The sequence below is a fragment of the Platichthys flesus genome, chromosome 7 (assembly GCF_949316205.1).
Source record: "Platichthys flesus chromosome 7, fPlaFle2.1, whole genome shotgun sequence".
NCBI classification, from domain to species: domain Eukaryota; kingdom Metazoa; phylum Chordata; class Actinopteri; order Pleuronectiformes; family Pleuronectidae; genus Platichthys; species Platichthys flesus.
Genome location: NC_084951.1, coordinates 4,342,353 through 4,359,958, shown reverse-complemented (window position 1 = coordinate 4,359,958; position 17,606 = coordinate 4,342,353). Strand labels below are relative to the sequence as shown.

General features: G+C 42.2%; 1 long non-coding RNA gene across 1 annotated transcript; it reads left to right on the top strand.

The window, feature by feature from the left end:
* The first annotated feature begins 736 nt into the window (after positions 1 to 736).
* Positions 737 to 15,882, top strand: LOC133957172 (uncharacterized). Its single transcript, XR_009921192.1, has 4 exons — positions 737 to 859; positions 1,202 to 1,282; positions 4,164 to 4,315; positions 15,538 to 15,882. It is a non-coding gene; the product is annotated as an uncharacterized LOC133957172 (long non-coding RNA).
* Positions 15,883 to 17,606: the final 1,724 nt, after the last annotated feature.

Sequence of the window (17,606 nt, the reverse complement as noted above, 5' to 3'; positions counted from 1 at the left end):
CACATGATTTTTTTTTTCTTTTACTAATAATCAATATTTTTCCTAAAGACAAATTGTGAATATAGAACATATATAATATATAAATTACACACACACACACACACACACATTCTAATAATCTGTCATCACAGTTGTGGATCAAACACAGCACTCGTCACTGCTCCAGCTTTATTGTAACAGCTGGACGTCCACTCGGGTTATTGCTCTCTCTGTATAAAGAGAAGATGAGGAGGCCAGGGGAAACTTTACAATATTTCTTTATGAGACACAGGCACTCATGTGCATTACATGGTGTGGATAATGTGCCATGTAAAAGTGAAGTATTGCTTAGAGTTGAGTGATGTAATGCCCCACAAATAATTATATTTAGGCCTGATGAATATCGCAGCATGAATCCATCCCAGGCCCTGCTTTATAGGACAGTGAGAGCTTTCTGTTGGTGCACTGGAGCAGAGGGAAAGATGCACAGTATTCAATGAGAGGAGCCATATTTTTTAGAGGCAACAAAGACGAAGCAAGATCGACTTTACAGGATGACTTCTCCTGTTGGTCCTGATTGCATTTGATGTCTTGGCATTCTTCACTTTAACGTGTCCAGCTCTTGAAGGAATGCCACCAAGGTTCTGGTACTTCTCCATGTTGAGCACTAGAGGGCCCACTCTGATCTCTGTACTGCCTTCTCTACAGTCCGTCGCCCCCAGTATGAGATATTAGCCATCCTGCTGAAAACTCCCAATGATTCCCCCCTGTTCTCTGTAATTAAAAGGCTATTACTCACCGGAGACAGCGGATATCCAGTATGTATTTGAGCGAACTGTTTGTATCACTGCCACGCACACTGCTTGACCGTTAACCGGGGGTAAGTATTATTGCTTTTACATTGATCTTGGTGACAGATAACTGCTATACCACAGCAGAAATGTAAGTGGAGGAGGGAGCTGAAGACAATTGCCTGAGCCGGTTATGGCTTCAGAAAACATGAAGTAACTAAATAGAGTCGGGCCTTTAAATGTGACATTTACGATCGGCTGCCGCCTATTTCTGATTTGGTATAAAATGTTGAACAGTCACACACTGTAAAACTGCCATGCTGTTATGTATCTGACTCAAACTGTTTTTATTCAGTGCTTGAGGTTTTTGTTCTTATACAACTGGAATACGACAACAGAGCGAATAGCAAAGTACCTTGTGCTCCATACAGCAAGTTGCAGCACCAGGAGACAATCAACGCTTTTTTATCTGTGTATCTTGGAGTCAGAAAAGTGATGGAAAAAAACAGAAAGTAGGTAAGTAATGAAAGTACTGGAATATTTGCATGAATACTTTTTTAATAGCAACTTCTGCAATGATACCAAACGTATAAAGCTACATATATCAGAAACAATGTATAAAACCAAATGAAAACACATTTCCATATAAATTCATACACATTTAAAGACTATTAAATTAAAGGTAGTATAAAAATGCAATCCAATGAGCTGTGCTTATTGTATTTGGCTTTCTGACAATTGTACAGTTTTATGGGCCATTCAAATGACTTGTATTGTATATATGAACCCATCATTTATATTTGTAAGTTTTAAACTGTAGTAAAAGTTATTTTTAACTAAAGCTGTTAGATAAATGTAGAGGAGTAGAGATACAAAAAAATATATCATAAAATGAAATAGATTAACTATGTGAGTAAATGTATTCGGTCACTTTCTACAACTGACAGCACCTATAATTCAGTTTGTGTTGTCTCTGCATGTGGCCTCATCAGCACTCGCCTCGCTCATTAAACCAGCCACTCTCCACCCTCCTTCACTTCTCCTTCACCTCCTCTGATCTCCCCCCGTCTCTCTGTAGAGGTGGGATTCCTCCTAACCTCCGGCAGCCTCTGCAAATACTCTACCACCAGACGGTCGGTCACACGACACGTGGTCAACGTGGTCACAAAGTCGCCTAAGGTCTGCCAACCACGTGAAAAATAGTCATTCATTCTAAGTGAGGATATGAGCTTCGGCCATCTTTCGTGATAAAAAATGTAATCCAGGTTTCAGATGGACAGATCAGAGGCGTAACAGGCTTTATTGTTGGCCAGTGTGAGATCTGGCAACAGAATCCTAATGGAGACATTCTGGGATGAGTCCACTGACACAGAGGCTTTAGAGCGGACATTGATCTGAACGACCAGGGTGAAGAGACACGTTTAGCACAGTCCAATGGCTTCATTCAGTTGGTACAATATCTGCGTGTGTGATCAGTCCCTCCCTGTGTCGGACCCTGTGAGAGTGGCAGGAAGGAGGAGGTTATCCTTAAACTTATTAGAGCAGGTGCAGTGCATTGAAAATCCATTCAGTGCTGCTGTCACAGCGATTCTCCTCCATTGAATTAAGAGGGGTCAATCCTACAAATCAAGAGATTACACTGCAGGGAAATAGAGGACTAACTGCCTAGTGGTGTATGTTCAACACAAACACACAACACCCACATACACACCCACACCCATCCACACACACACACACACACTTGTACTTGTGAGGTACTTGTGTGCATAACCCCAACCCTTATCCTTAACCGAACCTTTCTTACCTCAAGCTGAACAGCCAAAATGTCCTCACCTTTCCAAAATCTTCTCATTCAATGGTTTACACTCCCTGCCACACACACATACACACACGCACGCACGCACACACACACACACACACACACACACACACACACACACACACACACAGACACAGTAAACCCTGTCTTGCATGACCATGCGTTGGTTGCTCTGTAGTCAAGCTATCAGAAGGAGGAGAGGTGGTTGTAATTGTGCTGAGTGGAACTTGAGTTTGGGGACCATGGCATTCATCACATTCTCACACGTATACATACACTGCAGTAGCCCTGCGGCTCAGCCTGCTTTAATTATTACACGGCCAGCTAATCAATAGCAAAGAGGCTAATCCTATTTCATCCCTTCATATTCATTTATGCTGGTGTCAGATTTTAACTACCTGTGCTTTTTTTGTATTCCCATCATGCTATGTATGAGAGAGAGAGAGAGAGAGAGAGAGAGAGAGAGAGAGAGAGAGAGAGAGAGAGAGAGAGAGAGAGATATTCTAAGTTTCAACTCAAGTGCTGTTGAGCTGCATATTGTCAGTCAGAATAAGCTGAATCAGAAAAGTTATTTGTAACACTTTATTTGTTGGTTTATTGTTCTGTGTATGAGCTACTGGAGAGGCTGCTTAAATTTTGTTCAGGGAATGAATGAATTGTCTTCCCATATTATCTTGTCTTATTTTATTTGATCTTATCTTATATTCTTTGAATACTATTAAGTGGCATACAATGAAACTATGTACCTAAAAAAATTCACCCTCAACTAAATCCATATAACAGTTTGTCTATAAATTTAACCCTAACCCTACCCTACCTCTGTAAATTGACTCACTAACTTTATAAATGATAATGATCAATGCCTATTATTATGCTTATAACATGGCATCTATTCAATTATTTAGTTTATTCATAGTAGAACCTATATTAGCTAACATATACTGTGAATTATATCATCAATCATCTGAAATCTTCTCATAAACAAATACAGCTACGGGTTATATAGCTCACATATGCTTAAAGGGGACATATTATGCCCATTTCAACACAGTTGATATGGCTCCTTGGGGTCTTAATGAAATGTATGTACAATTTTTTGGTCAAAATACCACAAGGATCATTTAAAACAGCACCTTTTTACCCTGTCTAAAACAGCCTTCCCCAGATTGTCCTGTTTTGAGTGCCCCCCCACCCTCTCACCAACAACCCACCCCCCCTCTCACTGCCCCGCCCCCGACACACACACACACACACAAAGACAGACACACACACACAGACACAGACACACACATCTTAAATCTCCCCTTAGCATATTTAAGGTTGTAAAATAATTTTAATTAACTGTCCTACACATATTTTTCTGTATTCGTTTGTTGTGTTTCTTCATTGAAGCAACAATTTTCAAACTACTACATCTTCTGATAAAGATGAACATTATTTAAATACATGCATTAGATATGTGTGTATACACTATATAATTGTATGTGTATATTTATTCATACAGGGCATATATTCTGAGCACACAGAAGCAACGACTCGGGTTAGCCTCAGAGTGCATTGTTTTCTATTAATAGGTGCTGCGTCTAGGTGGGCGAAACACACACAGACATACACACAAGCTACGACTCCGAGAGCATTGTTCCTCCACTCCGGACCCGAAATGGGATCTCTCCCCCCACCTCCCAGTCCGATGCTTCCCGGCCAGGGTTCCAGCAGCAGCCTCGCAGTGAGTGGTACAGCCGGGGACCAATCCGCCACCGAGCAGCCGTCTGCCCGCTGCCGCTGGCGCCGACGCCGGCCAGCTAGCCCGGGCACTGATTGCTATGAGGCTAACACCACCTAGCTTACATGTCACGTCAATTACCGAAACAAAACAACAGCTTTTCTAGTTGAAGACACTCACTGCCACACGAGACACGCACTGTCATCGCTCCCCTGTCTGTGGGGAGATCAGTCAGGCAGCAGGTCCACCAGAAGCGAGCCGCTGACATGGAGCCAGCATCCCAACGACATCACCCAGCGAGCCTGAGCCGAGGAGGGGGCTTGGGCATGTGACTTACCCCGACCGCAGGCTCTGCTTCTTGGCCAGATCTACGCTGCTTCCCGGGTGGGCTGCCACATGCAATACTGCTGTAAAAACGTGCACAAGCAGCCATTCCAGAAAGTGCTGCAACTTTAAACACAAACTAACAGCAAGCTAGCGTTAGCTCCCTGCTGCTAACCGTAAACAGACACCGACAGGTCCACCAGAAACAGGCTGCTGACATGGAGCCAGCATCCCGACGACATCACCCAGCGAGCCCGAGCTGAGGAGGGGGCTTGGGCTTGTGACTTACCCCGACCACAAGCTCTGTTTCTCGACCAGATCTGCGCCTCTCACCCCGCTCACCGGCTGGTTAGCGTCCCCCCTCGGCTAGCTTCCCAGCTAACACCTGCCGCCTCGAGCTGAGGAGGGTGCTGTGGCTCCTAACGTAACCCGGTCTCCTCCTCCGGGGGGGGGGGGGGGGGGCTATGTCATGTAGACCGACTGTGACGTCAATTCTGGTCGTATTCTCATTCTACGCACTCTATCGTATAGTTTCTGACACAAGAGGAACCACAACAAAACGCGGGAGTTGTTTTTTTCCAGAGTTTTTGGGACGGTAGACATGCCAGATACCTAAATTAACGTGTAGAATCACTACAAAAGTGGATTTTTCATAATATGTCCCCTTTAAAGTAAAGATTTAGTATTTATTCATTACATTTTTTTCTGGATAGAGGCTTCAGATTTGGACCTGGGATCTTCTAGAGCCACTCTCCCAGTTTGGAGGTTACAGACCCTCATGCTCCTACTACCACAGGAACACATTGCATATCAACTATCACATCTGTTCTAGCTGTTCTTTCAGTTGTTGGTACTTCTTGATCTTCTCAGGCTCCTTTTTCCTGATTACTCCTGTTAATGTCCACTGGTATTGCCACATTTTTCACTAATACCCGTTTCTGTTCTTTGTCCACCACCACTATGTTGGTTGGTTGGTTTGCCAGCAGCTGTTTGTCAGTCTTGAAGTTTTAGCCGAAGTCCCATAGGATCTTCTAAATCACCTTTGGTGGTATCGTATTTCCCATCAGGATTTGGGCACCTCTAATCCATGCTCGGCACAGATGTTCCTGTACACTATCCAAGTCACTCTGTAATTCTTCTTAGTGTATAGTCCCAGTCTGCATCGTATACCCTGCTACTATGTGCTGGACTGTCTCAGAAGCATCTTACACAGCCTACACAGTGGGTCTTCTGTGGTAGACACTCGCCTCTAGGGAGCTTGTGCTTAAGGCCTGTTCTTGTGCTGCCATGATTAGTGCCACATTGCTCTCTGTCAGACCAGCCTTTTCCAGCCACTGGTAGGATCTCTTAATACAATCCATTTCCTCTATTTTTCGGTGGTACATGCCGGGCAGTGGCTTGTCCTTCCATGACGGTTCTTCCCCCTCCTCCTCCTCCTCATCATATGATATATCTAGGCTACTTTGGATGACACTGATTCCCCTTCAGTTGCTTCTGTGCACGAGCCGGCTCAGATGTACTGTATGTTCTGTATTATGTGGCGTCAACCCATCTCAGTTTACCCTGTAATTACACTCAATTACAGAATGTAGCCGCTCTTGCAGGTTGCAGCATCTCAAAGGACTTCAACTCCCTCAGCGCCACTTGCTTCCCATAATATTCCTACAGCTTCTGCTACATCCAATGCAGTCAGGCTCTTCTAGCTTACTGCGCAGGGCCCATCTCGCTGCTGTACCTGTAATGAAATCCAGTGCTCAGCTGTCAACACAGATATTTTAATCTCACATATTGTTGTCATAGATTCTCTCAGTGGGTTTTTACTGTGAAATTGAATTGCAGCTTTGACTTTAGGCAGGGCGCTAACTACAGTGGGGATAATGAATGTTTAAAACAGCCCTCAAAGTATTTCTTGCCTATTGAAAGTGATAATGGTGCAATGGACGTTTTGCTGAATATGCTCACTGCCTCTGCCCCCGCTTTGAGAGCTTCTGTGATGAGTTCGATGATACATTTAATCCTTTGTGTAACCCAGGTTAAAATAAACATTATTTAGTACATAAATAAGTGAATAAAAAGTTGAATAAATAGTATAACAATTTACCTGAGTTAAGTTTATATTAGTTATAAAATAAAAAGGGACGTGATTGGTCTGCTAACTACATCCTTTCTGGAGTCACATTTCCGGTTTCATGGGACATAACAACGGCAGAGACAACGGAAGATATAGAAGAACGAATATGGACCAAATAGCAGAGGGTTTGGCAGAAGAGATCCAATAGTATGATCACTTGTATAACCCGTGACTGACTGGCGGATTTGTCCGCCAGAAAAAGGCTATGAGGAGCCGCAGTGGCGATGTAAATAAACACTCGACGAAGAAGAAAGAAGGCGTCTCTAAGGTCGTCTTCGAAAAAAAACGTTACTCCGCCTAGTGCTCTGGCGGGGAATTGCTTTGAAACACGCGCAACACTTGGAAAAGTAACGTGTTTTCTCGAAGTCTTCTTCTTCGTCGACTGTTTATTTACATCGCCACTGTGGCTCCTCATAGCCTTTTTCTGGCTGACAAATCCGCAAGTCAGTGACGGGCTATACAAGTGGTCATACTTTCGGATCGCTTCTGCCAATCACTCTTCTATTTGGTCAATATTAGTTCTTCTAAATCTTCTGTGATTTCTACCGGTATAATGGGGTCTGAAACCGGAAAGTAGACTCTGGATGAGGCTCGCGTCGCTTTCTCTGGTGGCTTGCGTGGCTTGGACGCACGCAAGCCACCAGAGGAGGTATGTGCAAGGGGCACGTTGCGTGTCTTGGGTGCCTGCGTAGAATCCGACTATAAATTGGCCTTAAGAGATTGCGTGGAGCTAAGCATCCATGCGGCTGCATCCATTCTAACATCCTAGCTCCATGCTTGAGAAGAACAGATGGCAAGCCTTTCCAGCGAGTAACCAGCGAGTGACCGCAACCTTTCCAGCGAGAAACTACGGTGGCCCTGAGAGCTCAACGAACAGCAACTTAAGAAAACACATGCAAGTTGACAAAACCCATGCAAGTTGACAAAACACAAGCAAAGTAAGAAAACAAACATCTTCATCAATTTCACAACACAACACAACACATTACAGAAACGCGCTGCAAATAGACACACGCGCTGCAAATAGACACACTCGCTGCAAATAGACGAACGAGCAGCAAATAGAGGCGACAACACAACGGAAGTGTTTCCAGAGGACAGCTAAAAGGGATGGACACCGCTGCCACAGGAGACACTAAAACGTCCAATACACCATACAATTTCGGTTCTGCACAGGGGTTGTCATCCCGCGGCTCTGGAGCCGAACGCGGCTCTTCAGCCCCTCTGCAGAGGCTGTATTGTACAGTGTTGTGCATATGTTTCGCGATCGCTTAACTTAACGAATCAGTTTTCATATTATTAACGTGAACTTAATGATGAATGTGATTGAACGTCACGTTCATTTTTTAAATCATCATCGTATCAGACCCTCATCAACAATAATATTAAGTTTACACTTAATATTATTTTATTGCTCCCACAAACCTAGGCTATGGTCCTGTTTACCTAGTTGCAGTTAAAAACTGCAACTAGGTAAACAGGCAAACTGTTTCTAACTGCAACTTGTAGTAAGTGTTACATTTGCTTGCTAGACTTTTTCTGCAAAAGCTTGCTAGACCTTTTCTGCAAAGTCATTATTAGTTTCTGCGCTTACAATTGCACAAAAAGTGTTGGCCAATTTTGAGCACTCAAGGAGAACTCATACTGTAATGTGAGATAGATTGATCTGATGCATAGACACCATGCCAGTACAACGCCTTTGTCTTCAATGAGTTTGATCAGGAATATAATTTAATACTATACTTTATAGGTAAAATGCATTTTTAATGTATTTATAAAACAATAAGATATGGTCGGTATATAAGAAGATGAAGGTGTGGCCAAAGACCAATCACTTTACAGATTATATAGTCAAATAGGATTCCATAAAGATAAGAGACGAGTAAATCTATGAATTACAACATATATATTTAATAAGTTCTCTTTTCAATGTGCAATTCATTTCTTTTGAGTAGCCTTTGCATCACTACTGCGACAGAACTGCAGCTATGAAGCTATGAAGACCTGTTTATAAGCTTCTTGGCTAGCTAACATAGCTATCATGGTGCTTGTGGAAAGATGCCATCAGACATAAACATGCGATTAATTTCTCTTCTATGGTAGTAAACAAAACAGATGGGCCCACCAATAACTGTGCTGTATTCACAAGGGATTCAGACATGACATCAGTAATGGTATCATCATAACAGCAGGGCTATGACTATGGACTGGCACACCGCCTCACACTGTGGGACAGCCTCTTTTAGCACAGGCACTTGCCAAGCTGCCAAGGTGCCCTTTCATATTTGAAAGAGTATACGGTATATCGTAGGAGTATGTATTTGGGTCAAGGTTTTGTTTAAGACACCAGTGTTTTATTGGGACTAAACAGAGATCTAATTCCTGGTCGAAATATATTCGAAACCAATAAGTTTGCATCCTGTCCAGCTCCAGAATAAACCTCTGCTATTATTTCAAATCCTTCAGACAGTACAAGTGCAGTCAGACAGCAGGCCGCTGCCACCAAGAAAGAATGCACAGCTATGAAGAAAGATTTTACTCAATTAAGAAAAGTATGGATCATTATGTGATGACCAGTGTTGAAAATGTGGCGTCCTTACAATATCAGCTGAGTCTGTGTCAGCAGACAAGAGAAACATACATAATAAAATATAAATATATAATTTTACATAATATTAAATTGAAAGTGAAGCGAAATTGACGATCAACAATGTCAAACTGATGAAAAGAAAGAAATAACCTCATAGCTAATTAGTTTGTACGATAAATTCCTTCTATTTTTCAAAAGGTACATAAAGGCAAATTCTGGACCAAAAATACCAGTAGAGAGAAGTTTCATAACAAATCGCAGATCACAGCAGTTGCCATAATAAACTTCTGGTTGACTTACAAGCAGACTAAAAGCCTTGTGTTAACAAAGCAATAGTTTTGGGTAAGGGGCTAGCTAGGGGATGCGTTATGCCAATGAGTGTCTCACTAAAATAGAAGTACAAGCGTGTTTGTGTAAATCCATTGCTCTTGACTCCTTTGTACTTAACATACATACAGTAGGGACCTCACTTGGTTAGTGGTGGTTGTCTTGAGTCATAAACTGACAACCTATGGCAATGAGTGTGATGAAGAGGTGAGGGGGAACGTTATGAAGCACGTTTTTCTCAAATTTAACACAAACCAAATAGAGATAGTGGGACTGATGAGGCAGTGATGTGGACCAGAGCCAAATAGTCTTGACTCTTTAAGTGTTTCCACGGTTAGAAATGAGCCACTCATTTTTTTCCTCAGACTACTCTGTCTTCTCTAGTTCATTACCCTGTCATCACAAAGACACACACACACAGACATATATATTATGCAGACTCGTTGCTGCCTTCTTAGCGCACAGTTTTAACTGTACACAGTGATGATGTCAAGACAATGATTGTCTTTCAAAGACATGCAGAGGATTTTACTGTTATTGCTTCAACGCACACTCTGAAAACCATGTGATATATAGAAAACATCGGGTTTTCTGTGATGTGTGGCACCAAACAGAGAGACACAATAAACAACAGACCGAATTGGTTTTATGGCTCTGTATCATATGTCAAATCTCAACTGTTAATTACCTTGTTAAAGAAAAAGGGCCAGGGACATCCGATATATGCGCATTATAATAGTTTCGCTAAAGACACCATTTTTTCTCTGCTCACGGTTTATGGCAAATTGGCCACAGGCTGATCAGCCAGAGGTAGGAAAGACGACCCTGCAGTAACCCTAGAGGAAACTCACTCACATGAACAAACAAAGTAACTCACTAGTGCCATGTTCGTACATAGCTTCTGGACTCTGGCTTTGTGTGTGTGACCTGTAGTCACCCGCTGGTGTGCTCAGCAGATAACAGCCCAACTGGTGGTTCAGGAATTAAAGATAGTGTCCAACCATGAGGCCCTTTAAATAGACCACACTCATCACCGACCATATCTCGAACGGCCTCTTTACACAGCGTGACCCCAGTTTGTAAAATTCAACCCCATACTCACCCCCCACTGCTTTTTCCACAAGGTGATAAGTGGAGACTGTATGCTGTAAGTAAACCATTAAATACCATGTATTTTATAGCGGAGGTTATTCAACTCTTCAGACTGTGACCCAAATAAGAAAATTATTGTCTGGCCCCAGGTCTCAAGCTCATTAAAATATATTGGTTTTCCTGACATCCAGGGACCCAGCAGCCAGCGATGAGCCTGTGACCTGTTTTGGTTCCTGATGTAAAGTTTCAGAAATTAAGTTTAACGAGACACTTGATTGGATATTATTACCGCACACAGTACATTATCATTCTTTACATTTTATTTTAATACATCATCAGGTCAGATCACAGTGAGAATAAGGCAGATTATATCGCTTCAGCCCAATTTTAAAGACAGATTGTTCTGACAGTGAAGTCAGAGTTCTTTCTTAAAAACATTAGTGGACTCCAAGATAAATAAGGTTAAAGATGAGATTGTGATTGGTCAAGGAGCCCATCTCACTCAATGCATGCATACCGCGAATGGCAGGCATACAGACAAGAATGGTAAATTGACTGACAGGGTTGGTAATAACTTGATGGTTTTTACAGTAGTCCACTGATGCTACAGCATCTGGGAATTATCGTAGGCATGATCACCAGTCAATGTGGACATACACATCGAACAAGCTGTGAGGATGTACAGGAAAGAATTGGCCCTACACAAAATTTTGGGATATTGGTGGGTAGATAATGTTCAGAACTTGGAGCAGATTTTGGTTTGGAAAAAAAACACTGTCCAACAGCCAGCTGAAATGATATTCAACACAATGTTGTGGACCATGCGGACCATGGTATCATCATAAGAGTGAACAGTTGGTTATGAATCGATGATGTCAGATCATGTCTGCGTATCGCTCTGCTCATTATAACACTGAGTCCTGAGACTGTAGCAGACACTAGTTTAAACTTCCGTCATTTTGTGTCTCCACATGGAAGTACCCAGAGAATGTTTGTGGATGAAATATTAAGGACATATATCAAAAGTATGAACACGTTTAATGAACACTTTACTGTACAGCGAGCCACTAAAGAAGGGCTGAAGACCAGCGATGTAGTCACCCACTGGGTGGGCTGAAGTTAAGGTAATAAACCTTCTATGTTAGCAGAAAGGACAACAACGAAACTAAAAATGTACATCAAATTCTTCTTTTGTATATCGCATTATTTACTTATTTGGTCTAAACTAACACTCGATTGTCTCTCCGTCCGTTAGTAAGCAAGATTATGTAAAAACGAATGGGCAGATAACCATAGAATTTGGTGGAATTATGGGAAGGATGCAGGACAGGAAAGAGCCCCTAAAATGTTGGTGTGGATCCAAAATGGGTGGATCTACGAATATTGTTTGACTGTCTCTACTGGGTTGCTTGTGCATGCACACAAATGTACCTCTGAAGTGCAACAGAGTACATAGACTAAAGATTGAAAGACATGTTCAAGACAAGAGAGAGAGAATTGCATTGCATGCCACTTGCAAGTACCCACACAACTGCAGCTGAAAAGTATGAGGTCTGATTGTCAGTGGATGGTAAAAACTTTATGGACGATAGCACAAGCGAGCACATGTCAAATAGCACTGCACACAGCTATCTCTTATGTTGTAATGAGACATAAAACACTTTTTTGGCTCATTATGAAACTGTGGCAGGACGCATTAAAATATGGCAGGCTGCCACGGTCTAGATAATTAATTGGAAACGCTGCTTTGACATGGCATGATAGGGCATTCGACTTGGCAGAGGTATGCACTCTCAGACTGCCCTTCTAGATTGATGCAATAAAATCTGGGAAAGTTTTCAGTCTCAAGTGGCCAGTTGAGTATGATTCGTGATTGGTCTCGCCTAATACCTCAGTTTCACTCCAACGCCACTACTGCACAGTCTCTGGCTCCATATTTTGACTTCACTTTTGTACAATGGAAAGAAGGAGAAGCATTATCCATCTTTACTCAGTCTATTTATCTAACATGATAAACCACAGGAAAACATTGGGCTGCAACTGCTTTCGCCAGGTGCCTCAAATGTTTATAGATAAAATAAATTCCCAGGAAGCTTTTTGCATATGCATGAAGCTGCATGAAGACATTGGAGCTGCCACATCTGTCCAGCTACACTTGAATGATTTGTGTTTGGTAGGGTTGGTAAAGGATTATACAACTTTCCTGTGATGGAAAATCTGTTATAGCCAGATGTTTTGGTCCTGTCCACTGGAGCCCCTCCCCTTTCAAACGCAGGTGAAAAAATTTATGAGCTCAGAACTCTCACAGCTTTATTGATTGTGGTCACTGAGGACCTAAAAATCACCACTACCCAAAATATAGTAGTGGGTTTCTCTATACTTCTGTCTCATTCGCTCATTTTACTTTGAATAGAAAGAATAGAAAAGACTGCACCACAATTTTGTAATGTTGAAAAAGCTATATAGCACACTTCTCTGGGATCAACTGGAACATGTTATAAGAAGTTTCCCTGCTGTATTCTGAGAACTGGACAGTTCCACATTAAGGGGTACTACTTCACAATGTCCAGTTTTCACAATTTGCATGGGGTTCCATACTACAATAGTCAAGATAGCTCTTTCTAAAACACAAATATCAGCCTGCTGGTGGCGCTAGAGGGACAATCACTGGATCATTAAGGTTGTTGTGTACAAACAATTTATCATCTTGTCATTCGGGGTTGGGGATATGTCAGTCTGAATCACAGTGGGAGACAGACAGACAGCCATGCTGATAGCAAGTGTAAACGCAGCAAACCTACGTAAGTGCTTTCCAGAGATCCTGTGAACAGGAAATGCATAAAGTTGTGCACGGTGACTTTGAGAGTAATGTGCTGGCATCATTAGCTTGTTGCTACCACAGAGGGGGCCGGTGCTGAGCTATTGAGTGCTGCATAATTTATTATATTTCACAAGGGTGATTATTTCAGATTGAAATAGATGTGATCCCGAATTGTTCTGCTCTGTTGCTTGGTGTGAAATGAGTGATGAGCCTGCGGACCAGGGGGTGGAGCAGGCTGGACAGACGGACCGCAGACAGAAAGCCAATGAGCAACGGCTGAGGGAGACACTGGTGCAGTGAATATGTGCTTCAACTTGGCATCAAAAGTGCTGAAAACTGATATATCGTCAAGGAAGTTTTCAATCACGTATTGACATTTGTGTAGGCCTTTGCAAAGAACTCTCCAACCCCGAAAGATAGGTGTAAATGAATACAGGTTGCACTAGTAGGTGGAGTGAAATGATGTACTGGAAAAATACTAGAATAAATGAAAGAAACGCACAAAAGGTCCTCATCCTCAGCTCTTCTCTGTGCCTTGAGGGTACACGTGTGCTCCATGTGTAAACACACTCGGCCGTTCTGTAAACGAGTGGAGTGGATGAGAACGGGACGGACAGGCTGCCTGCCACTGCCGCAGTCTTGTCACAGACGCACAGGAAGAAAGAAGGGACACAGGGAAAGTAATGGGCACAGATTCTTCAATTTAACTCCCTATCGATTTCTCTTGTCTCCACCTCGCTGGTGTCCCCATCCCTCTACTGCGCCCGACCTGACAAACAGGGAGGAACCGTGTCTCAGCTGTGGCATCAGGAAAAAGGAGTTAATAAGGGACAGAATATCTGTGTCAGCCTGTACTCGCCACCAACATTATTTATTGGGTGGTCACTCTACACAAAAATAGATTAAAATATGATACCCAAAAATGAGATACAGGGGTGTATCCTCAAAATGCCCAAAATGAAAGAAAAAATTATGATTATTTACCAAACACTGGTTCTAGGGCTACTGGTCATCGGGTATGTATATCATACAGTAGTAAGTGAAAAGGGTCTTGCCTACTCCAAAGACATACAGTATTTGGCCGATTAACCCTATTTTTTACGAATAGTGCTGGGAAAATCATTGTGCATTTAAATTTGTTATATTGTTGACTTATGTTCAAGTAACAATATTTTTCGCCATTCTGTACTCTCAGAACCTGCGGCTGTTAAGTTTTAGCATAACAACAAAGTTTATTCAACTAAATTCCCTCAATACCAGCACCTCAATCTTGGAAGGGAAAGCTTTAAGGGAAAAAACAAAGGTTTAAGATAGAGGATACAGGGAATATCGTTTGTGTGTTTTGTATTACATCAGAAACTTGTCAAGACTACATTTACAGCATGTAAAATACTGAATACTGAAACTGAAGGCTCACTACAGTTTATAACCGATTTTCTGACAGCAGCCATTTAGGAAATCATTGGTACTGCTAAAATTTCAAGACAGCTTAAATTTATGACATGAAGATACAGACTGAATCAATTGTCTGACAGCCAGATTATTAATCATGCAGATCATTTCTTCAAACATCATAATCCGCCCAAACTACACTTTTTACAATAACCGACCTGGCACAAATTTCTGCAAAGTGCTAAATCTGTCTTAAAGTTGCCGCTTGTCCATCTTTTCATTGAAGATAAAAGTAGACATGCAACACGTATTAAGTTATGATAGCTTTCTTAATTGTGGACTCTCCAGCAAGATGGCTTTGGTCACTGTTGTAAATTCACTTGTATAAGTTTACAGGTTTGAGCTGATTTACTTCATATTCATATCCAGTGATTGTGGGGGCTCAAATGAGATTGATATATAAACTGATAAACACAGAGGAGTAAAGTTTTATCCTTTGTTCATTTATCACTTCCCCTCATTCCCCGCCCCCCATGATGTGTTGCCAGGTTAACAGGCAGGACATCTCCCTCCGTGTCTTTGTGTTGGGGTGCCAGGACGATTCCTCAAGTGCTGCTTGCTGTGGGACAGGTGTTGGGAAACAGAGGCCGCAGTGGTGCACCTTGGCATTCCTCGGCAGACTCACCCTGAGAGCTGGCATCGGGCAAAGACTCATCAGCGGTACAGCAGCCCTCTGCCAGCTCTGGAAATATCTCATGATCCTTTTCCATTTTGATCCTGTTAATTCCTCTCTCTTCTAATCAGTCACTTTACTCTGTACACCGCAAGCATTGTTTCTGTCTGTCCGCCTTTTGTAATACACCTAGCCAGGGATGTGCAGGAGTAGTGATTAAAGATGGGTAAAGTTTGACCTCTGGATGGTGATTAGCACAAGACAAATACCAGTAGGCAGGCACACACTCTGTGTTCATAAATAGTGATTATTGTAATGTTTATGCAGTCATTGTCTGTAGCTATTTACGGGTAAAAATATGATAGTGCTACAAATGCAGTCATTATGCCAGTCATTCTTGTGGGGCACAAAGCCACTTGTTGGGATTTGCACCAGTTTGAAATGTCTCTAAATCGACCCTCTTACGCTGTGAAGGGTAGAGTGTGCTACGTTTATGTTTTCTTGGAGCCCAGAGCAGAGACGGAGGGCGAATGATATGCTCGAAGAATATCGCCATAAAGGAGGGAAGGCTGGAGGCACAAGGAGAAAACACAGTGAGAAACACTTACTCTGTATAAACAATACGGACTGGGAAGGATATACTGCCGGTGATGACCGAAGGAGCTGCAGGTGAGGTGGTGAGCTGATTCTGGCCGCACCTCTGCTGAGTCATCTGGGTGAACACACCTATGGAGGGATGGGAAGAAACAACAATGATGGAAAGGAAGAAACACTGGGAGACACAGAGGTGCTATGACAATACAAAAAACCCACTTCACTTAAGTATTACAGATGGTGTTTGGAGTATTGTATTCAGATTGGGCCCCAGGTTTCTTCTATGGAGGACCATACATGACATAAGTAAAAATAAATACATAAATAAATGTATAAATAAATACATAAATAAATAAATAAATGAATAAATAAAAATGGAAATAAATAAATAAATACAGAAATAAATAAATAAATATGTTAATACCAAAAGAAATGTCAAAAGAAATGTCTTAAATATATTTTAACATTTATTTTTTCCCTGATACATTTCCTTTGCATTTGCAGTGTCCTTATGCTAATGAGAAAGGCGGGCCTAACCGCAGTCTCATGCAGGATTGGTCACAGGAGTGTAATGATCCAGCCCTACTACTTCTGCCTTTCAATGCTGGTGTCCAGTAGCTGTTTGCAGTGTTGAGCCAGTTCACACTTAAAATGAACTAGTTCAAGTTCAGAGGGTTAGTTAAGGTTATATTTTATTGGGATGATTTAGCTGTCAGTAGTCCTGACTGTGAGCGTCACGTCTCATGTTGTACTGAGCACAATGAGCGAGCCGAGAGGAGGAGGAAACAGAAACTCCAGCTCGGTACAAACCACCTGCAGCCTCTGCTCTGATCATGAAGCCGCTGATCTCTGAGCAGATGTGACCAGAGAAGCTCTGTGTTTTCACTGTTTCCACTGTTCCACAGAGTCACTAACTGGCTGCTTCACGGTGAAGAGATCAAGTCTCAGTCACTGCCCGTGTCTCTGAGCGAGTGTGTGACGGAGCGCAGGGGCTGTGTGTGTGTGTGTAGCTCAGTTGACCAATCCTGCTCGAGACTGAGGTTAGGCCCGCCTTTCTCATTAGCATAAGGACACTGAAATGTGGAAATAAATAAATGTGGAAATAAATAAAAGTTGCAATAAAAGTGGAAATAAATAAATAAATGTGGAAATAAGTTTAAGACAATGATTTATTTAATTCTGCATTTATTTCCATATTTATTTATTTATTTCCACATTTATTCCAACTTTTATTTTTCGATTTCAGTGTCCTTATGCTAATGAGAAAGGCGGGCCTAACCTCAGTCTCGAGCAGGATTGGTCAACTGAGCTACACACACACAGCCCCTGCGCTCCGCCACACAATCGCTC